This window comes from Asparagus officinalis, chromosome 3 (assembly GCF_001876935.1).
Source record: "Asparagus officinalis chromosome 3, Aspof.V1, whole genome shotgun sequence".
Classification (NCBI taxonomy): domain Eukaryota; kingdom Viridiplantae; phylum Streptophyta; class Magnoliopsida; order Asparagales; family Asparagaceae; genus Asparagus; species Asparagus officinalis.
The window spans coordinates 103,979,546-104,004,165 of NC_033796.1; the positions used below are offsets into that span (position 1 = coordinate 103,979,546).

Below are 24,620 nucleotides of genomic sequence, written 5' to 3' on the forward strand. Positions count from 1 at the left end.
GAGGGCATTGATTACAACAAGGTATTTTCACCCGTTATGAAGCATTCGTCAATTCAGATTTTATTAGCATTGGTAGCACAGCTGGATTTGGATTTGGTCCAGATGGATGTTAAGACAGCCTTTCTACATGGAGATTTAGATGAGGAGATCTACATGATACAACCCTTGGGATTCAAAGCTGCAGGAAAGAAAGATTTTGTGTGCAAGCTGAAGAAGTATCTTTATGGTTTGAAGCAATCATCACGACAGTGGTATAAGAGATTTAATAGCTTCATGATTGGCCATGGGTACACAAGGAGTCCATATGACCCATGTGTTTACATGCATAAACTACAGGATGGTGAGTATATATATTTGCTATTATATATTGATGATATGTTTATTACTTTTAGGAATTCTTTGGCTATTCAAAAGTTGAAAGATGACCTGTCATTCGAGTTTGAGATGAAGGATCTTGGAGAAACTAAGAAGATATTGGGTATGGAGATCGAGAGAGACAGGGTGAGGGGAGATTAAATCTTCAACAGAGCTACTTGCAGAAGATGTTGAAGAAATTCAGCTTTGATGGCAATACAAAAGCAATTAGTACTCTATTGGCTCCCCACTTCAAGCTTTCAACTTTGATGTTACCTGTTTTAGTTGAGGAGAAAGATTACATGTCAAAGGTTCCATATGCCAGTGTAGTGGGTAGCTTGATGTATGCGATAGTGTGTACGAGGTTAGATCTGTCATAGGCCGTGAGCGTGGTATTGAGGTACATGTACGACCCCAGGAAGGATCATTGGGAGGCCGTGAAGTGAATTCTACGGTATGTTAAAGGCACCATGGATGTTGGTTTGATTTTTTAGAAAGATAAGAAGAATGAGCAGGATTGTATTGGCTACGTGGATTCATATTATGCGGGGATCTTGACAAGTGTCGGTCTACTTTAGGATATGTGTTTACATTAGCAGGAGCACCGGTATGTTAGAGATGTACACTTCAGTCTACAGTGGCTCTCTATACTACAGGGCACCAGTATGTGTTTACATTGGCAGGAGCACCAATATGTTGACGATGTACACTTTAGTCTACAATGGCTCTCTCTACTACAGAGGCAGAGTATATGGTGGTGACTGAAACTGTGAAGGAGGCTTTGTGGTTGCATGGATTGTTATAGTACTTGGGGACTGCATAAGAGACCCTTCGGGTATGTTGTGATAGCATGTCAGCTATCTATTTGGCGAAGAAGCAGGTTTATCATGCACACACGAAGCATGCTGATGTCAGATTCTACTTTGTTCGTGATGTTTTGGATGATGGAGACGTCATATTGGAGAAGATTCACACGAAGGACAACCTTGCGGATATGTTGATCAAAGTTGTTTCATGTGTGAAATTTGGTCATTGTTTGAAGCTATTGAACATTCTTCAATATTGAGGGCCTTTGGAGGCCATTTGGGTGAACTATGTTTGGCTTGATTCCTTGGGCAAAAGGATACGTATGTAGTCTTTTCGATGCAGCCGGTTGGATTTGTTGATTTTGATGGGGGGGAGATTGTTTTAGCTCTCTTTTGTGTTCTCGACTTGTTGTGGATTGAGTCCGTTGTCGTGAGTTGTTTCTACTTCGTCCTGGACGCAACAAGTGGGACATTTGGATGATTTGATGTCGGTTCAGTTTTGAAAGAAACTTTACCTATGTGAAGATTTATAGAAGTGGCGAACATTTGAAGAAACAACTCAGAAAAACAGACTGGTAGATTTTTGGTCGACCGCGAGATCAACTTCGGTCGACCAGAAACATGCACGTAGCCTGGGAGTTCTCTGGACTTTTGGCGGTCGACCGCAGTGTCAGGTCCAGTCAGCCGACCAAACCTTGTAGGATTTTTTGTTTCTGCCGTTGCCTTGCGGTTGACTGCGACGACCGCGACAGTCGACTGCGTAGCAGGTCTGAGCTGGGTTTTTGGGTTTTCAACCCGTTTTGTTTGCTGTTTGAATAAAATCCTAAACATGATTAATTAGGGTTAAAAGTAAGGATGTTTTGAGTAGTTTTTGAGAGAGGATTATTGCATCCAATTGTGGAAGATTGGTGAAAGATTTAGAGAGCTTTGTTTTAGGGTTTTGAGTAATTTTGTAACCCTTTTTATCTCTAATAGTAAGAACTCCCCTCTCCTTGCCCCGTGGACGTAGGCAACTTGCCGAACTACGTAAAATTCGTTGTCTTGCTGTGATTGGTGATTTGTGCTTGTGTTTAGTTATGGTCTACCTCGTTCTTGTTCGTGTGATTAGAGTTTCGCTGCGCACAACATAAAATGTTGAACAAAATATTTTGATGTGGGAGATCCGATATGGTCATGTAGCTACTGTGATGCTAAATGTGGTTTGATGAACGAAGCCATAAGGATAGGAACACACAAGTCCTAAATTTTCTCTATGTTGCTAGGAAAAATTCAACTACATTTATTGAAAGATCCTCAAAAGCTTTTAAAGTTCCTTTTGACTGACACTCAGAGTAAAGTGAGCAGACATTTTAGAGAAAATATATGTGCTTATAAGATGATGTTCTCATTCACTTCAATGGGCGGAAAAGTTGATACTTCTGTGAATAATAGGTTGGGGCCATATGTTTTCAGACTACATGTCAGAACTACAATAGGATTGGAAGTTTATTACCAGCTATAGGATCAACACCAAACTTTGCCTAGTTATATATTTATCACACGGAAAATGAAATATCAATCTGAATTCGCGCGGTCAGGTATGTATTTCTTCTAAAATTTAAATAGTGTGTATCTTTGGTTTCATTTTTCGATATGTGTAATATGATCATGTTAACTCTTATGAAACAAATAATTATTATCATTATGTTAGTTACATGTCATGTTTTTGTATTTACACGTCATGTTTTCGCTTCACTTATAAATACTTAAATTAATTCTTAATATTTAATTTTCTTTATAGTTTTGCATGTCATTCTGGAGGGTTAGATTCTATCATTGCTCAAAGTTTGAAGGAAATGTTCGATGAATATAATCCATTTGCTAAATCTTTTAGAATGGCCAAAGAGAGGTTTGAATAATGAATCCTCAAATGTGAACCAAAGGTTGATTAGTAAAAGAAGCAATGATGGAAGAACTTATAATCTTCCTATAGGTTTTGAGGTTGCTATCCTTATTGTAGGAGATATCGATAGCTTAAATGTTGATAGAGATATAATAGTAGAGCCACAAAGTGGTGAGCTTAAAAGAATCAATGAATCACACTTGTCTTATTTGCCAATGAAGTAGCCTATTTTGTTTCCTTACGAAGAAGATGGTTATCGAGAGAATACTTTACATAGAGATTCAAGCAGTGCATCTCGGGAAAAAAATAAAGCTTACTATGAGAGAGTTTTTTTACATTTAGACTTCAATGTAGAGAAAATGAAGCACCTACAATATTATTGTCAAGGAGATTATTGCAACAATTAATAGTAGATCCTTATAGAATGGTTGAAAGTGGAAGATTGTCATACATTAGGAGTCATCAAAAGGAGCTTAGGGCTAAAATGTATAGGGGTCTTACCGAGGCTATTCTAAGAGGTGAAACTAATCCGGCTTCTTAGGAAAAGCGCATTGTCTTACCGTCTTCTTTTACTGGTGGTGCACGGTACATGATTCAAAATTATCAGGATGTTATGATTATTTGCAAATGGGGTGGATATCCAGATTTGTTCATCACTTTCACATGCAATCCAAAGTGGCCTGAGATAGTAAGATTTGTGAGAAGCTATGATTACAATCCAAAGGATAGACCTGACATTGTTTGTAGAGTCTTCAAGCTGAAACTTGACCAGCTTATTCGAGATTTGAAACAACGTAAATTGTTTGGTTCTGTTAAAGCTGGTATGAGAAAGTATAATTTTTAATACATAAGCTGTGTATTATTCTTTCCCCATAACGATATACGCTAATTTTTGAAAGTGGTCCTTTTATTGTTATATTTATTTATTTATTTGTTACTTAAATTGTATAAAATAGCTAATATAAATTTCCTACCATGTAAATCATGCAATTTAATTTTTTAAGTCAATTATAAGAAGGACTAATACGTTAGATTTACAGGCATATACCTAATAATAATGTACATAAATTTGCTATCCTAATATAGATTTAGTTGAATTATCACTTTATTTTTGTACATTGAATTAATTTTAGTTATATTCATTAATGAATTCTAAATTTTATTTTGCACGCAGTTATAAATACGGTTGAATTTCAGAAAAGAGGTTTGTCGCATGCTCATATTCTACTATTTTTGGTTCTAGAAGGCAAGTATCCTACTGTTGAAGACATAGATAAGGTTATTTCTACTAAAATCCAGGATAAAGAGCAAAATCCTTAAGTGTATGAGTGTGTGAAAAATTATATGATTCACGGTCCATGTGGTTATTCTAATATACACTCTCCATGCATGAGGGATGGTAAGTGTTCTAAGCAATTCTTGAAGAAATTTGTCTAAAGAACCAATATTGATAATGATGGTTATCGAGTGTATAGAAGAAAGGATGATGGTAGGACTGCCGAAAAAATGGTATTTATCTTGATAATCGTTTTGTTGTTGCATACAATCCTAAGCTTCTCATTAAGTACGAGACACACATTAACGTTGAATGGTGCAAACAGTTGTGATCCATCAAGTATTTATTTAAATACATAAACAAAGGACATGATCGCATCACTGTTGCACTATACCAAAGCACTACAAGTGGTGAGAATCAAGTAGTTAATGAAATTAAAATGTACTATGATTGCAGGTATATTTCTCCATGTGAAGCGGCATGGAAAATATTTAGCTATGAAATTCATAAAAGAGAACCAGCTGTAGAGACATTGAGCTTCCATCTTCTAAATGACGATATAGTCAATAGACCTAGCATTGAGTAGGCAATGTTTTTAGCCAGGATGGAAACAACCAAGGAGTATCCTGAAGCTAGACTTCTAACCTATAATGAGTTTCCTACGAAGTTTGTATGGAGAAGTAAATTGCATAAATGGAAACCAACGAAGCGTGGATTTTCAATTGGAAGGCTCTATTATATACCTCCAAGTTGTGGTGAACTGTACCATTTGAGAATTTTACTCAATAAAGTTAGAGGACCTAACTGCTATGAAGATATTCGAACGGGTAATGGCATTGTCTATCCCACCTTCCAAGAAACTTGCTATGCTTTAGGTTTACTTGATGATGACAGGGAATACATTGACGTAGGGGTGAACACGGTTCGGTTCGGGTCGGTTTTTACCAAAATTTGAACAACTGAACCGAACCACCTACAATTCAAAACCGAACCGAACCATTGCAAATCGGTTCGGTGCGGTTCGGTTCGGTTTGTTCGGTTCTAACTTCATCAAGTATAACTTCACTTCAATTTATCTTTTATATATTCTTATTACCCTATACCAGCATGTATTTATTTTTTAACTTCACTTCAATTTATTATTCTTGCTCATGTATGTATACTGTTTTTAAGTGAAGTAACTTGTCCTTTTGGATTAAATACTAGACTCTGACGTTGTAATTTTTTATTAACGGACTTGCTTTGTCTTTGTGCAGCAAGCTTTGACTTTGGTCTTTGTGGAGAAAAAAAGGAGCTGACTCATTAGAACATTGGTTATCTATGAATCAATTCCCTACAACTGCTATTCATGGTGATCGAACACCGCAGTAAACCCACAAATCAAAGGCACAAATATAAGTTTATATCCATTAAAACTTTCATGTCTTAAAATCAGTTCCTCCATTCATGAAAGTTGTTGATATATCCCCTGATTCTGAAGTTAATTTGAAATTGACACCTCAATGCATTGAAATTGATATAAAGTCCTCCATTTCTCATAAATTATGTTGAATTTATCCATCAAATTGCTTCTTTTACCCTAGATTGCAGAAGATGATTTCAAAAAAAAATATGTTGAATTTATCCATCAAATTGCTTCTTTTACCCTAGATTGCAGAAGATGATTTCAAAAAAAAAAAACTTAAGAGTTGAAGGATCTAATAGAGATTAACAATTCGAAATAATAATTCTAATAGAAGAGTAAATATCAGAAAACTGCCTTAACTTTGGATGATAATCAGAAAACCCCCCTTAGATTTTTGAGGCAATTATGATTAGCAAGTTTCAATAAAAAAAATCCACAACAAAAACGAAAATAATCAAATCCATAGATGAATCGTTCGAATTGGGATCTTTGTTCTGATTAAAAGAGTTGGATTCATGGTTTCGAGATCCATTACCAGCATCATGATAAAAACAAAAATAAAATAGATTAGAATTGAAGGAAGCTTGAAGAAGAGCAAAAGAGATCACTGAGATGTTATACCTCGGCCTCGGCGACGGTGATGGGTGCAGATGTCCCCCCCAAAGCTTGAGATACATCTTGAGTCTGATCCTGAGCCGGAGACAGATCCATGAAGAATCGAAGACTGCGGAGCGCTCGCGACGCGGGTGGCGGCTGTCGGCTGAGGAGAGTGAGAGAGAGTGAAAGAGGCGGACTGTGGCTGTCGGCTGAGGAGAGTGAGAGAGGAAATGAGGAGGTTAGGGCAACTTGAGTCTTGAGGGTTGGGTACGGGTAAACGGGTAGGGTTTGAGGCAGGGGAATATTTCGGTTCATCGGTTGGTTCGGGTCGGGTCGGTTTGAAAAATTGTCAACCCGACCCGAACCGCCTTATTCATAAAACCGTTTTTTTCGGGTCGGTTCGGGTCGGTCCGGTCGGTTTTTTCGGTTTGAACCGAACCATGCTCACCCCTACATTGACGTGATATAGAAGCATCTTTCTGAGGTTTGGGACAACTTTTAAGAAGTTTATTTGCAACTTTGCTAATGTCAAATTCTTTATCTAGACCTGAATTTGTATGGGAGAAGATATGGAACTTAATTGCAGAATATATCCTATATAGGCAAAGGAAATTGCTGCAGTATAGAGGTAGCCTTTTTCAGCTTAGATTTTTTTTTCCTTTCAATTATCAGTATACAATAACATTTTTGTTATATATTATTTTATTAAATGTTTATTACAATCGTATTATCACATAGTATTTCAGTTAATTTCCTCATTGTTATTGAAGCTTTTTTTTCTAGAAAGTTATGTCTCTAAGATGCTTATTCTATTCTTCCATTGTTGTTTTATAAGTTTAATAGTCTTGATTTTATAAGTTAAATATTCTTACTTTTTATTAATTTTGCCTTTTTTGCCACTTTAAAATTATTATTTAGTCACATGTTACAAATCTCTTTCTAATTTGTCTTACTTATCAGATTTGCAACTAAATGATGGTCATTTAAAGAATTTAGCTTTTGCAGAAATAGAAAAGATTTTACGAGGAAATAGCAAGACTTTGGGTGATTATCCTCCACTTCCAATTCCATAATGTGTCAATCTCTTTGATTTTCAGAACAAGCTCATCCAAGATGAGTTAAACTATGACAATGAGTCTCTAGCAATGGAACATAATGAACTTCTAAGTAGCTTGACAGATGAACAGAAACATGTGTTTGACACTCTCATGAATGCTATTTGCCAGGATAATGGTGGAGTATTTTTCCTTTATGGATATGGTGGTACTGGAAAAACATACATATAGGGAACATTGACTTCTGGGTTGCATTCAAAAGGTGACATTGTACTTCTTGTAGCTTCAAGCGGTATTGCTTCACTTCTATTACCTGGTGGACGGACTGCTCACTCCAGATTTTGTATTCCATTGACTATAATTGAAGTCTCAACATGCAACATAAAGCAATGTAGTCCTTTGGCTGAGCTGTTACGTGAAACAAAGCTCATCTTTTGGGAGGCAGCACCTATGGTCTATATGTTCTGTTTTGAAGCTCTTGATAGAACTTTAAGAGATGTCATTAGATTTTTCAAATCATAGTAGTTTAAATCAACCTTTTGGGGGGAAAGTAATTGTGTTAAGAGGAGATTTTAGGCAAATATTGCTAGTGATTCCTAAAGGTAGCAGGGCTGATATTGTGCTTGCCACAATAAATAGTCCATATTTGTGGGATAGCCGTCAAGTTTTGACTCTCTCTCAAAATATGAGGTTATGAAGAAAACACACCTGAAGAAGTGAGGAGCTCGGGCGAGGGGGTCACCTGTGTGGAGCGGCGAGGGGTCGCCTGATGAAGACCTCGCCTGCGTGAGGCAAGGAAGCTCGCCTGCGTGGAGAGGTGATGAGTATGGAGAGGTAACCTCACCTACGAGCGCGAGAGATCGAGCTCGCTTGTCGTCGTGGAGCTCGCCTGCTGTTTTGCGTGGAGTGGAAGCCAACTGGAGCTCGCCCTAGGGTTTCCCTATAAAGTAAAACTCTGTTCACACGATTGTGAGTTGAGCAGAGCTGATCATTTTGCGATTTCTCAAGGATTTCTCTGGCGGCATTTTTTTCTTAAGGAGATTTAAGGAGAAGTATTTTGCTACAGTGAGTGGTTATTTGAGAAGAGAAATTGAGCGGTGATTTTGTGATCAAAATCACACGTGGTATTTTTGAGAGATCTCAAGTTTGAGATCTTCTTTGTTCAAGCTTTGTAATTTCTTGTGGTTATATAAGAAATTATTTGTGTGGCTCCCGTGGACGTAGGAAAATTTGCCGAACCATGTAAATCTGTTGTCTTGTCTGATTTACTCATTGTTTTATCTGTGTATTTGTTATTGCTTGTATTGGTTGGTTTGAGTTTGGCGTAAACTTAAGTTTGTTGGTTGTTTTCTCTCGGGGTTGATTTAGCTTCCGCGACAGTGTGAGTAGTTTCTATCCTAACAATTGGTATTAGAGCCCTTTAACTAGATTGGTAGTGGTAGAACTTCTGATCTGAGATGATGCTTGATTATTGTTAAAATTCCTGAGAGAAGTGGATTTTGTTAATATAAGCGGAGAATGACGTCTACAGGTAAAATAGTTAAAGTGGGGAAGTATGAGATCGAGAAATTCAATAGGAAAAATAATTTTTCTTATTGGAGGATGTAGATGAAAAACTCGTTGATTTCGCAGAAATTGCACAAGGTTTTGGCGGGAAGAGAAAAGAAACACAAAGATATGTCAGATGAGGATTGGAAAGAGTTAGATCTCAAAGCACGAGCATCGATTATCCTATACCTTGAGAGGGATGGATGGAGAGGAAACAACTGTGGGCGTGTAGTCAAAGTTAGAGAGTACCTTTATGACAAAGAGTCTAACAAATCAAATCTACTTAAAATCCAAATTGTATACTTGCAAGATGGAGGAACACTCGTCAATCCGGGAATACATCAACAAGTTCTATAGGATCATATCGGATTTGAAGGACATTGATGTGACAGTAGAAGATGAAGATCAAGCACTTCTACTACTTCTTTCTTTACCAAAGTCTTATGAGAACCTAGTACAAACATTGATACTTGTAGGTGATAATTTGAAGATAGATGAGACTATAACAATACTTCTGGCGGATGATCTTCGAAAAATTACAACTAGTGATATGGCTACTAGTGGTAACAAGGAACAAGCATAAGGATTGTTTGCTAGAGGAAGGGGCAACGAGCGAGGAAAAGATAAGGGAGGAAAGTTTAGATCAAAATTAAGACCTCTTGCAGGAAGACCGTATTTCAAATGCGGTGAGCTAGGGCATTTCAAGGTCGATTGTCCTAATAAGAGAGTAGGTGGAAAAAAGAACAACAATAAAATTGAGAGGACTGTTTGCGTCAAAAGTTGGTTTTGTTATGAAATTCATTATATCTTCGGTTGATTACAACAAATTCAAAAGAGATAGTCTTTTTATAAGACTTCTTTTACACAACAAAAGGAAAATTACAAGTTTTTAGAAACAAACGCAGGATCGTTGTTTGGATCGCTGCTTGCGTGGGATCTTTACCTGTGCCGGGAGCGCTTTGACTCGTGGACCACCAAATCACAGATTCTAATTGAACCGTGAGGGGTTTAATGATTCTTCCTTCGTTTATCGAAGTAAGAATTTGAAGCGAATATCTTATCGATGTAAGATGTTCACTCTTCTAAAGATCAAGTCAGAGCTTAGATCTCTAGGAATCACCAAAAGCTTCTTGAAGATGTTTGTGAAGAAGGAAGACTCTCTTTTGCTCTAATTCATCAAAAGCTTAAGCCTTTTCTGCTCTAAAATGCTCTCCGTCCTTTATTTCGTGTGTAGGGAGGTATTTATAGGGGTCTCAGTGCATCACAGTTGAAACGGGGGCAAAATAACTGACCGAGTGTTTTCTCTTTGGCCGCTGCAGTCTACACTGCCGTGGCTATTGGCGCGGCAGTATAGGCTGCCGCGGCCAAAGAGACGGTTATCAGCACGTTCCATCGTGTTTAAAACTGTTCTCCCGCGGCACTATGTGCTGTCGCGCCTTAGCCGCGACGCCATGGGCTGCCGCGCCACCTTGTGTTGCCTGATGACGTGTAAATTGTTCTCCCATATTGTTTTGAGTGGTATTTGGATGCCTGCAAGCATTTTTCGACGCCTACAGATACCCCCTCCAAAGTATCTCAGACTCATCATTTTTTTTAGAGAGGAGTCTGGGACACTTTGGATATGATAAGCTTTCCTTGCAATTTCTCCAGTGCTTTGTTGAAGAAGTTGCGTAGAATGATCTGTGAATAGCTTCAATCCTTGACTTCTTTATCTTTTAGTCTACTCAGTGCTTTGTAGAATAGCTAAAATTCCTCCGGTACTGCGTTTATCGCGTGGCCGTTGTCGAAGTCTTGAATTTGAACTGTCGTCGAAGAATAAAGAAATAGTTTATACTCATATACTTTATTGGAGTGTTCGGGAAATTGTTTAACCTCATATACCCGTTGGGAGATAGTCAGGTTATTCTTAAGAATATTTTGAGTAATATTCTCCAGAAACTTCCTGTTGAGGCTAGGGAAACAGTTTAGACTCGTGCACCTATTGGAGTAATATGGTCTCTTTTTTGTTGGTAGAGATAAACCCGAAATCGGAGAGGAAGAATTTTATATTCTATCTCCTGGTCTCTTATTTGTTGGTAGAGATGAACCCGGAATCGGAGAGGAAGAATTTTATATTCTATCTCCTGGTCTCTTGTTTGTTGGTAGAGATGAACCCAGAATCGGAGAGGAAGAATTTTATATTCTATCTCCTGGAGTAAAGAAACTCAAAGTGGGATCTCCACTTAGAGAATCTGGATTGGTTTGAATAATCCTAACTGTCATAAGGTTTGATTACTCAATTCAAAAGTGGACCCTTCGTTCGCAAAAAATGAATCGAAAGGAGATTTTGGTTGTGGTCCTAACTGTAGTAAGGTTTGACCAAGTTGGAGTTTTGAGACGATCCTAACTGTTTAAAGGTTTGATCGTTCAATTTGTGGACCTCTCGTTCATGGAACGAATCGAGAGGGGATTTTGGTTTTGGTCCTAACTGTTTAAAGGTTTGACCAAGATGGGAATTTGAGACGATCCTAACTGTTTAAAGGTTTGATCGTTCAATTTGTGGACCTCTCGTTCATGGAACGAATCGAGAGGGGATTTTGGCTTTGGTCCTAACTGTTTAAAGGTTTGACCAAGATGGGAATTTGAGACGATCCTAACTGTTTAAAGGTTTGATCGTTCAATTTGTGGACCTCTCGTTCATGGAAGGAATCGAGAGGAGATTTTGGCTTTGGTCCTAACTGTTTAAAGATTTGACCAAATGAGGATTTGAGACGAACCTAACTGTTTAAAGGTTTGATCGTTCAATTTGTGGACCTCTCGTTCATGGAAAGAATCGAGAGGGGATTTTGGCTTTGGTCCTAACTGTTTAAAAGTTTGACCAAATGGAGTTTTGAGACGATCCTAACTGTTTAAAGGTTTGATCGTTCAATTTGTGAACCTCTCGTTCATGAAAGGAATCGATAGGGGATTTTGGTTTTGGTCCTAACTGTTTAAAGGTTTGACCAAATATGAGTTTCGTGAGGAAAGATTGATCTAAAGAAATGATCGAATCTCATCTCAGCAAAAGAGTATTCGAAAATCATCATGGGGATGTAGTGTTTATCACCTTGTTTGTAATGATCGGGTTATCCCTAAGAAAATTACATATAACATTCTTTCGAGAACTTTCCGTTACATGAACCATCCACCCCCAGCTTCCTTTGTGAAACTGGGTCTATCATTATATTCAGCTGGAAGAACCCTTCTGTGGTACGCACAGTAGTTTGGATCCGTAATTCTCTTAGCTCCCTCCTGATCTTTAATAGGTGGTAGCTCGATTTTGTCATTGGCGAGGAGGTATTCCAAGATGGCTGGAGCTTCATCATCTTCGAAAGAATACTCCTTTTGAAACCTCGGATCGGGAGTCGCGTTCCCAGTGATTGCAGATGTCGTCGGTTGGCTTCTCTCAGCTTTCTTTCTTTTAAGAAAGTGTTCAGCTTGTTCACCGCGCATTTTCAAATCTTTCCAAGTTTTGGATGGTACGACCCCCAGGGCTTCCAGGACATCGATAGAGAGATTATTGTGGCATGTTTGCAGAATGAACTCCTCTGTAACAGGATCTCTGCAATTCATTGCCTTGTTACGGAAGCGCTTGACAAAATTGTCGACTGACTCCCCGTCTTTTTGTTTTTCATCCAGAAGGGTTCCGATTGACACTTCGGTGTCATCATCGAAGAAGTTGCTGAGGAACAAATTTTCTATGTCATCCCAGCAATTGATGCTCCCTGGCTTGAGCCGTCGGTACCAATCGAAGGCCGACCCGCGAAGGGTGCCAACGAATGACCGGACCATTAAAGCCTCATTTCCGGAGATCATACTCAAATGAGACTTGAAATAAATCAAGTGCTGAATAGGCGAGTTCTTCCCGTCAAACGGTGTGAAGTTAATCATGTTGAATTTTGCCGGGTACGGTATTGAATTCCATTCTCTTGGATAGGGACATGGAATACCCGTCTTTTTCACTTCTTGAGCCGTCATCAAAGCGTTGATTTTGTTTTCAAGCTCTTTCATTTTCTCGTCATCGTCTATGTCTTCATTTGAAGGACGTTGAGGAGAATGAGTTAGACTACCTCCTGTAAGAGGTGCCATTGAACCACCCCCAATATCGTTATTGGGAGGGTGTGTTAAACTACCCCCAGCGTTATTGCTATTGGGAGGTGTATCAGCAAAGATGACTTCATCCACTTCTGGATCACTATCATCTGCCATATTCTGAGTGTGGCGGCTGGATTCAGCTCGCTGACTGGACTCAAGAGGTTGAGGCCGTTGAGTTAGCACTTCTCTCATTTGTTGGATAGCTAGCTCCATATCTGTCTTCATCTCAGCTCTGATTTCTTCACGTTGCTTCGCTAGAGCTTCTTGAAGCATTTGAGCAAATTGATCAGAGGTGATCGTGAGTACTTCTTTGGTTTGTCCCGTGCTAGATATTGTATCATCAGAAGCGATTGTAGAACAAGTGTCCGAGAATTCATCCTCCGAGGACATTCCTTCTTGCATTCTTTTGTAATCTCTACGCCTGATGGTTCCTAATTGGAGTCGAGACATCCTTTGAGCAATTCTTGGATTGACTTTTCCTCCCGGAGAAAAGTCAGGATTTGAGTCACTTGAATACCGCTTAGACTTTTTTTTATCAGCCACGTTGATAGTGACTTCAGGGAATTCATCATCTTGGGCAGCTGATTTTCTTTTGCGAAAGCCACGTTGATAGTGACTTCAGGGAATTCATCATCTTGGGCAGCTGATTTTCTTTTGCGAAAATGTCTTGGTTTAGGCTTAGACAATACAGAGACTCTTCGTGGGATGGCTTCTCGTTTGAAACAGTCACATTCTGATAATGCTGCTTTAACGAGTCGCGCACAGGAACAATGAGAGCGAATAATTCATTTTCGAAATTTATTCACACTATTCACAACCCCAACTTGATAATACGATTCATCGGTATGATTGCCAAAAAATCGTATCGTCTGTTGGTATGATCTCCCAGGTATGACGATATCATTTGGTGAATGCGTCTTCTTCTGGGGGTGTAAAACCTTGTTGGCATTCTCAGGACAATTTATTGTTGCCTTTGAACGATCCAAGGTTATGTCGGGAGTCGCACGTTTAGAACCACCCCCTTGTGGGTATGGAGTCTTAACGGGCTCCGAATGCTGATTTTGCACAACTCTAGTTTTTGGAATCCAAACTTGGCAGAATTTTGGTGGTTCTTTGGTCACTGTTTCCTTCTCCCTTTCTTGTCTTTGTTGTAGGAGAGCTCGGGCATGAGCAGCGTTTGCACGACGTTTTTGTATACGTTCTTTGAGGGTCGAACGAGTCTTTTTGACAATAGTCCATTCCTCCGTCGTGAGTTTAGCAGAGACATGAGTGATTGGTCGTTGAGACAACTGAACCACTCGATGTCTCCTCGACTCTAGGTCCGCGTGATAGCGAACCCCGTCGATTTGTTCCAAAGCCTTAGCTATTTGACGAGCGCGGCGCTAACGTTGTCTCTGACGATCCCTCTTCGTCAGTGCTGGTGGGCTTTGATTCGATGACTCTTTAACTAGATAAGAGTCATTATGAGCAGAGGTGTTGTGAGTAAAATCCTCAGCAACAATCAGGCGAGAGTCTTCATTTTGTGCCTTCTTTGGCATGTAAGTCTTCCTCAATTGTGAGATCCTCTTATACTTGCGAGAATGAAGATCTTGAAGAGGATGATGAGAGATATTCCTCAAACTTGGTTTGGTCGAATTCGTATCTTGCGTGGAATCTTTGCCTGTGCCGGGGGCGCTTTGACTCGTGGACCACCAAATCACAGATTCTGATTGAACCGTGAGGGGTTTAATGATTCTTCCTTCGTTTATCGAAGTAAGAATTTGAAGCGAATATCTTATCGATGTAAGATGTTCACTCTTCTAAAGATCAAGTCAGAGCTTAGATCTCTAGGAATCACCAAAAGCTTCTTGAAGATGTTTTTGAAGAAGGAAGACTCTCTTTTGCTCTAATTCATCAAAAGCTTAAGCCTTTTCTGCTCTAAAATGCTCTTCGTCCTTTATTTCGTGTGTAGGGAGGTATTTATAGGGGTCTCAGTGCACCACAGTTGAAACGGGGGCAAAATAACTGACCGAGTGTTTTCTCTTTGGCCGCTGCAGTCTACACTGCCGCGGCTATTGGCGCGGCAGTATAGGCTGCCGCGGCCAAAGAGACGGTTATCAGCACGTTCCATCGTGCTTAAAACCGTTCTCCCACGACCTTTAACCACTTTTTTCGTGGTTTAACTGCTTGTCCACGTCAGCACACATTCTATTTCTGATACGCCGCCACGTAGACTTCAAAACATCATCGAATAACTGCCTTATAACTGCCACAGCATCCTTCTTTAACTGCCGCGACACTGTAGGTTGCAGCGCCTAAGCCGCGGCACCCTAGGCTGCCGCACCTTAGCCGCGGGCCTTAGCCGCGGCACTATGTGCTATCGCGCCTTAGCCGCGGCACTGTATGCTGTCGCGCCTTAGCCGCGACACTATGTGCTATCGCGCCTTAGCCGTGACGCCATGGGCTGCCGTGCCACCTTGTGTTGCCTGATGACGTGTAAATTGTTCTCCCATATTGTTTTGAGTGGTATTTGGATGCCTGCAAGCATTTTTCGACGCCTACAAGGACAAAAGGCAAGGAAGAGGTGAGCTACGTTTCAGGAGAAGGGAGCAAAAAGGAATGCTACGTTGTCACGGATGGTGAGGATATCTCCGGGAAGTGGATTCTTGATTCAGGTTGCTCTTACCATATGTGCCAAAAAAGAAGTGGTTCACTACCTACAGAAGTATTGATGGTGTAACCGTATTAATGGGAAACAACCATGCTTGTAAAACGGTAGGGCTAGGTGATATAAAAATCAAGATGCATGATGGAGTGGTCAGAACCCTGACGAATGTGAGGTGCATTACCGACTTGCGAAAGAATCTTATCTCAGTTGGTGCATTAGACCCTGGTGGCTGCAAGATTATTACAGAGAATGAAGTGAAGAAGGTTGTTCGAGGCTCCCTAGTAGTGAGGAAGGACGTTCGTTATGGTAACCTATATACTCTCTCAGGTACGACCATGACAGGAGATGCAACGGTTAAAACTGATGGAAATAGTGTAGACCCATGTGAGCACACTCGGTTATGACATAGGCGTCTTGGACACATATCAGAGAAGGGTCTAGATCTGCTTGGTAAGGAAGGTTTGCTGAAGAATATGAAGAAACATTGTATGGATTTTTGCGAGGATTGTGTATACAGAAAGACACACAGGGTTCATTTTCTCAGAAGCAAGTACAAAAGCAGACGTATATTAGACTATGTGCATACAGATGTTTAGGGTCCAGCTCAGACAACTTCCAAGGGTGGTTTCAGGTATTTTGTCTCGTTCATAGACGATCATATGAGGTATGCTTGGATTTATTTTCTTAAGCATAAGAATGAGGTATTTAAAACATTCAAGAAGTGGAAAGCAATGGTTGAGAACAGGACAAACAAGAAATTAGAGACACTAAGATCTGATAACGGTACAGAGTATACATATAGCGCTTTCAAGGAGTTTTGTGATCAGGAGGGTATTGCTCGACACTGGACAATCAGGTCTACACTTTAACAGAATGGAGTCGCAGAGAGGCTGAATCGAACATTGTGGGAAAAAGCAATGAGTATGCGATCATATGCTAGATTGGGTAAAGAATGATAGGCAGAAGCAGTGGCTACAACTTGTTACATAGTGAACCGTTCTCCACATTCGACATTGGATGATGATGTACCCTATCGGGTATGGTCAGGAGAGCATACAGATTATAAGAGGCTCAGGATTTTTAGATGTACCACCTACTATCACGTCAACGAGGAAAAGCTTGACGCAAGGGCCAAGAAGCCAATATTCCTGGGGTATGCAAAGGGCGTAAAAGGCTATCATCTTTGATGTACAAAAGATTCTAAATTCGTGATCAGCAGAGATGTTACATTTGATGAGAAATCCATGATTGCCAGGGTATCCAAGAATGATGGTGTTGGGACTGTTAGGACCTCTAAGTCCCAGGTGATTGAAATAGAACCTAAAGACCAACCAGGTTCTAGTCATGTTCAAGAGGAGGATCATGAAGATGATGAGCTTGAACAGGAGTTAGTTCAGCAAGAAAATGTACATGTATTACAACAACAGTAGCTCGAAGATAGTTTGGCTTCCACTAGGCCAATGTGAGCATACAAGTAGGTTCAGAAGATGGGGTCAGATCAGCCTCTGAAGCACTATGGGCAGGTAAATTTGGTTGAGTATGCACTCTCGGTGTAGTATGATGAGCCGGTCACCTTTAAAGAAGCTATTCAGGATAGGGTTAGTGAGAGTTGGTTGGCTGCGATGAAGAAAGAGATGAAATCTCTCCGGAAGAACCAAACATGGGAGGTAGTTCCATTGCCCGTAAGGAAGAGAGCTATTGGTTGTAAGTGGGTGTACAAGAGAAATGAGGATCCTTTCGAGCTTGACGGTACAATGTACAAGGCTAGGCTAGTGACTAAGGGGTTTGCACAAAGAGAAGATGTGGATTACAATGAGATCTTTTCTCCGATGGTGAAACACACTTCTATTCGGGTACTATTGGGTATTATTTCTCATAGTGATCTTATGCTGGAACAACTCGATGTCAAAACGACCTTCTTGCACGGAGACTTGGATGAGAAAATCTATATGCATCAGCCTAAAGGTTACAAGGTTGAGGATAAGGAGCATCATGTATGTCGCTTGAGGAAATCACTTTATGGATTGAAATAATCTCCTCGATAGTGGTACAAGCAATTTGACTCCTTCATGCTAAAGTATGGGTTCTCCAGAAGCGATTATGACTGTTGTGTTTATATTCAGAAGCTTCATGAAGGTGATTATATTTATCTTCTTTTATATGTGGATGACATGCTTATTGCTTCGAGAAGCAAGGTGGAGATAGATATTGTGAAATCTCAACTTGGTAAAGAGTTTGAGATGAAGGACATGGGCACTGCTAAGAAAATACTGGGAATGGAGATTAGAAGCAAGCGGGCAAATCGACGATTGTTCTTGAGTCAGAAGGGCTACAGTGAGCATGTTATCGCTAGGTTTGGGATGCAAAGTGCTAAGTCGGTGGTGACTCCATTAGCTCCACACTTCAGGCTCTCAGGTAAATAATCTCCCACTATAGGGAAGAGAAGGCACACATGGAGCGTGTATCTTATGCTAGTACAGTTGGCAGTTTAATGTACGCAATGGTGTGTACACGTTTAGATATTTCACAGGTGATCAGTGTTGTCAGTAGGTTCATGGCGAATCCGGAAAAGACACATTAGAAAACAGTAAATGGGTCCTGAGGTACTTGAAGGGTACCGCTGATACAGGTCTGTGTTTTGGTGGAGATACATGTCAGATTGATGGGTTTGTGGACTCAGATTATGCGAGCGATCTAGATAGACAACGATCTATTACTAATTATGTATTCAGAATACATGGTGCTCCAGTTAGTTGGCGATCGATGTTATAGGCTACAGTGGCTGAGTACATGGCCATGGCAGAGGGAGTGAAGGAAGCATTATGATTGTGGGGTCTGTTAGATAATTTGGGGATTGAGCAGGATTGCGTGAACTTGTGGTGAGATAATCAGAGTGTGATTCATTTGGCTAAGAATCAAGTTCATCATGCTCGTACCAAACCTATCGATGTTAGGTATTATTTTTTGCGGGATGTCATAGAGGAAGGTGATATTTTTCTCATAAAGGTGTACACAAATGAGAACCCAGCAGATATGTTAACCAAGGTGGTGACAGGTAGCAAGTTTTAGTATTGCTTAGACTTGTTTAATATCAGTCTGTGTTAATCTGCCCAAGAGGGCAATATGTAAAACTACGATTAGCTTGATCCTGATCAGAGGGTAAGTAGGCAACCATGATATAATGGTGCAACTGGTTTGGCTTGTTTGGCATTCGTGGTGTTCTTCTGGTGTTCGTCCAAAATTTAAGGTTTATCAAATGATGGACGAGGTGGAGAATTGAAGAAAACGCACCTGAAGAAGTGAGGAGCTCGGGCGAGGGGGTCGCTTGCATGGAGCGGCCAGGGGTCATCTGATGAAGACCTCGCCTACGTGAAGTGGCGAGGAAGCTTACCTGCATAAGGTAAGGAAGCTCACCTGCGTGGAGAGGCGATGAGCATGGAGAGGCAACCTCGCTTGTGAGTGTAAGAGATCGAGCTCACCTGTCACCCTGGAGCTCGCCTGTTGCTTCGCGTGGAGTGGAAGCCAGCTAGCGCCAGCTGAAGCTCGCCCTAGGGTTTCCCTATAAAAGGGAAACCCTGTTCATGTGATTGTGAGTTGAACAGAGCTGATCATTTCGTGATTTCTCAAGGATTTCTTTGGCGGTGGTTTTTTTCTTAAGGAGATTTAAGAAGAAGTATTTTGCTATAGTGAGCGGTTATTTGAGAAGAGAAATTGAGTGGTGATTTTGTGATCAAAATCACACGCAATATTTTTTGAGAGATCTCAAGTTTGAGATCTTCTCTGTTACAAGATTTGTAATTTCTTGTGGTTATATAAGAAATTATTTGTGCGGCTCCTGTGGATGTAGGTAAATTTGCCGAACTACGTAAATCTGTTGTCTTGTCTAATTTACTCATTGTTTTATCTGTGTATTCGTTATTGCTTGTATTGGTTGGTTTGAGTTTGGCGTAAACTTAAGCTTGTTCGTTGTTTTCTCGCGGAATTCATTTAGCTTCCGCGGCGGTGTGAGTAGTTTCTATCCCAACAGGTTATAATCAGGATCTTCGAATAATGAAGTTTCAGAATTGAGAGAAATTTTAGAATGGTTATTAAGTATTGTCGACGGTAGACTTTGTGAGCCTAATGATGGAGATGCATTGATCAAAGTGCCAAATGATCTACTCATCAAAGGTTTTACTAATCCGCTTGTTGCTATCGTTGAAAGTACTATCCTGACCTATTAGTTTATCTATTGGATGCGAATTACCTTCAAAATTGAGCTATCCTTGCCCCAACACTTGAAATTGTCGAAATGGTTAATGATTACATTCTTTCATTAATTCCAGGAGAAGAAAGGGTGTACTTGAGTTTTGATAGTGTTTGTGAAGCTGATGGAGATGTTGATTGCCAAGAAAATTTACACACTCTGGATTTTCTCAATAGTATTAGGTGCTTTGCGATACTTAACCACAAGTTGAAATTCAATGTTGAAGTTCCTGTGATGTTACTAAGGAACATAGATCAGTCATCTGGTTTATCCAATAGGACAAGACTAATTATCACTCATTTAATCAACTATGTCATCAGATAAAAAGTTATATCATGCAACAATATTGGATTGAGAGTTTTTATTTTGTGGATTGTTATGACTCCATCAGATTCAAGATGGCCTTTAACGCTGCAAAGAAGATAATATCCTTTAACAACTTCTTTTGCTATAGCAATAAACAAAAGTCAGGGTCAATCCCTTTCTAATGTCGGACTATACCTTCCAAGGACTGTATTCAGTCATGGCCAATTTTATGTGGCCATCTCTAGAGTTAGAAGCAAGAAAAGTTTGAGAATTTTAATCCATGAAAAGGATAGTCAGGTTGCAAACATGACGAAAAATGTTGTCTTTAAGGAAATATTTCAGAATGTAGGATAGTTAATTCTAAAAAAACTTGACAATTAGGATTTGCTATAGTTAATTTTTTTCAATTTTTTGTGAAAAAATGAAACATGTTATAGTTTGGTGACATTTATAAAGTTTCAACCTTGCTTAGCTTAATATGTTTTCGTATATTGATGATTGCATGATTGATATTCATATTTACTTGAGATTATTGTACTTCTATAAGTTACTCCTTTTTTATGCGGATTTCTCACAATATTTTTTTTCCTAAGGTACTTTCCATATACAATGCAATTTTTCTATTTAAATATCAAATTTATCATCATAGAAGTATTTATATTGATAAGCAGATTGAAGATGGCACAAAAGCTGGATTTTATTTCTGACATCAATCGAGACAAAGAAACTTAGAAATTGACGGTAAGAGTCATAAGGCTATGGAATGCGATGAAATTTAATAATCCGAATGTAGTCAACACTATTGAAATGCTTCTATTGGATGAAAAGGTAATATTCCTTACTCTTTTTTCACAATCTGTTTTAGACTTATTATTTTCCTCTTAAATTTTTTATGATATAAATCATTCAAAAGTACGCATCCAAATAATTCTCTTTAATTTTATGGATAAAAGGGAGCCAAAATTCAAGCAACGATCAAGAAAAAATTGATAGACAAGTTCAAATCACAATTGAAAGAAGGCAAATGTTATTTGGTTATGAATTTTGGTGTTAGAGAAAATACTAGAAATTATAGAGCTAATGACCACGCATATAGAGTTAACTTCCTCTACTCTACATCTGTTAAAGAATGTGAGAGTTCCACAATTCCTTTTTATTCATTTGGGTTAGTTGATTTTAAAGATATAATTGCAAGTTGTGTCACATCGACTACCTTAATAGGTAAGATCAAAACTGTGACAATTTGGAAATTATTTATAGTTTTGCTTCTTGTCTTCTTTTTCATTGTAACAATGTTGTTTTTAACATTGCTGCCACTAAGGTTTTTTTTATAAAAAAAAATTACAGATATCATTGGAGAGCTCATTACCATTGGAAATGTGAAGGAAGTTGAGAGCAATGGAAATAAGAGGAAGTTATTGGAGCTTGAACTCCAAGATGACAAGTAAGTTCAAATGTGTACAATATAGTTGCATATTTTTCTATAGTAAAAGTATGCAAGTATATATATTCATTTAATACTAAATCTTGTTCTTCATGCAGCAACATTAAATTATAATGCATCCTATGGGGGAGATTATGCTGACCAAGTTTTAAGCAATGCGAAGAATGCTAACACAAGAGTTATTATCATGGTGATTCATCTTGCCAAGACAAAACCATATGGAGGTAAATTTAATTAGTTGTATATTAATTTCATCAACAAAAGACGTGCACACACACAACATATATACATTCTATAAATTTGGGATTTATTAACAGAATTCATGAAGCTAAAAACCTCAATTCCTTAGGTAAAATTACCATTACAAATGCCTTATATGCATCCAATATATTAATCAATCCAGACATGCCTGAGGTTGCTGATCTAAAAAAGAAGGTACATGATGAATTGCTACATTTATTATTTATTTACAAGTAATTTGATATTATTGCTAATTAATTAAATTTTATTTATAAGCCTGAAACTTGTCGAAGATTCTTCGTCTCAAAGATTTATCAGATTCCAACTGAACAAGCTTATTCAATTGAGGATGATTTTCTATTAGTAACTGAATGGAAGACGCTTATGAAATTCGAGAGGCACGTGAGGTAATTATTTCAAAGGAATACGTTTATGAGTATTATACTGCTTATTTACAATTAGTACCAAACTAGGTAATTGATCCAGAGACACTTGATAATTTTCTACCAATATATTTATAATATTTCAACCAGGTATATATTACAAATTCTTCCTTTTATGGGCATATATTTTTTAATTTTCTACATCAATCTGTATACATAAATCATGCTGAGTGGTGTAAGTAATCTCTTTTGTTTCTAAATCACTAGGAGTCAACGGGCCAGAAATATTTCAACTATGAAGTTGAATCTTCTAGAAAAAAGAGGCTTTTGATACTATAAGTCAATACGCTTAGTATTATTGTTCATAATTTTGTATGTATAAACTCTGTCTAAACTCATCTATGACAAAAATTGATACATAGAAAAATACCTTAACGGTTACTATTTTCAGGAAAATGGGAGATGATATGATCAATAGAAACTCTCAGCAAACCTAACATTCAAGCAAATTTAATCATAAAGCCACTTGACATATATAATTGGATACATGCAATATTTTTTGCAACACTGATATTCCAATACTATTTGTTGGCGGTGGATGTTAAAAAGACTTGCATAAAGATTGAACCTTGGGCCACTAAAAATAATCTCCCTCTCTTATCTTCTCATGAATCCTAACCCCAAACAAAACCATCTCTACAAAAAGAAGCAAAAATATACAACCTGGTGTTTAAATAAAATAAAACAGTAGAATAGAATATACATGAAGAAGACAAACATCATAATCAATTACTTATTATCCTCACTACTACTCAAAAGATCTTCTTTTCTCTTCTCTTTTAAAATAGATTCCAACTTGATTGCTATTTCACTTTACTATTGATTTCTTGATTTTTCATAATCAATCACTGATAATATGTTTTTTTTTCACATTACTATTGATTTTTTGCTTCTTCATATTAACAGTGTAAGAATCTTCTCCTGGCACCTCACTAACATGCTAATTGTTATGTTATATTGTAATACAAGACACCCTTTCGGTCACTTGCAACAATGAAGCTGAAATTTGTTTCTCAGATAACATAACTCCATATAAGAGGAATTTGTTAGAGTCTGATATCGAGCACTCAGTTTCTACAGAATTGATTTCTCCACAAATGTCAAGCAACAAAAAGCAGAAACAAATCAAAATTGAAGAGGAGAATTAGAATATTTTGGAGAGATAGTTGAAGCTGTTTTTTTGAAAAATCTCTATCTGATACATGATGTTTGAAACTTATATTTACTATTTTGATCTAAAATCTTACTTAGTGAACTTTTGTATGAACTATATTGTTTTGGTGGTTCTTGGTCTAAAAGCCTATTTAGCAAGCTATTGTATGTAGTATATTTCTTTTGGTGGATTTGCATTGATAACCCCAACTACTTGATATGATTATGATAGATATTTTCTTTATCAATAGGTAGATTGTTATGATTTTCTTTTATGGATGTGTGTACTTGACATGTACTTGTCATTCTTTATGCTTGAAATATTTTAGGTGGAGCAAAAATTAATGCTGCATACTAGTTATTTGGTATAGCAAAATGTTATAACATTAACCATATAGATCTGAGACATTACCCATTTTGTTATGACAACAGAGGATTCAAAAATTGATTCTACTTTACAATTAAATAATAGTAATTTAAGCATATATGTAGCTTAGATTATGTTATTTTTGACAAATTCCATATTATCATTATTTTAATTTGAATTTTTTTCTCTACATTAATTTTTATATATTAAACAAAGAGCTTTGCTACAAGGACAAAAAATATGAGACCAATAAGGAGGACAAGTGAGTTGTCCCCCTCCTATTGGATAATGAGTTGGCCATCATTAATGAATGATGACCAACTCATTATCCAATAGGAGGGAGACACCTCATTTGTCCTCCTATTGATCCCATATTTTGGGTCCTTAGTAATTTTTCATTAAGGGGGTGTTTGTTTCAAATCCCAAAATTTATGGATATGGATTTCACCATAGAATTTGAAATCCATAAATTTTTTTGTGGGTTTTGGGATCTCTAAAATTTTGTTTGTTTCATCAATATTTTGGGATTTGGAATACCAAAATTTGTAATATTATGTTTGTTTCATCAATATTTTGGGATTTGGAATACTATAATTTGTAATATTTTGTTTGTTTCATCAATATTTTGGGATTTGGAATACTATAAATTATATATTATAATATTATATAATATTTTAATAACATATATTATATAATTAAGTCCTAGATATATATATATATATATAATATATAAATATAT

At 38.1% G+C, this 24,620-nt stretch overlaps 1 pseudogene; it reads left to right on the forward strand.

Annotated features, from left to right (window-relative positions):
• LOC109835522 lies at positions 543 to 23,859 on the forward strand (annotated as a pseudogene).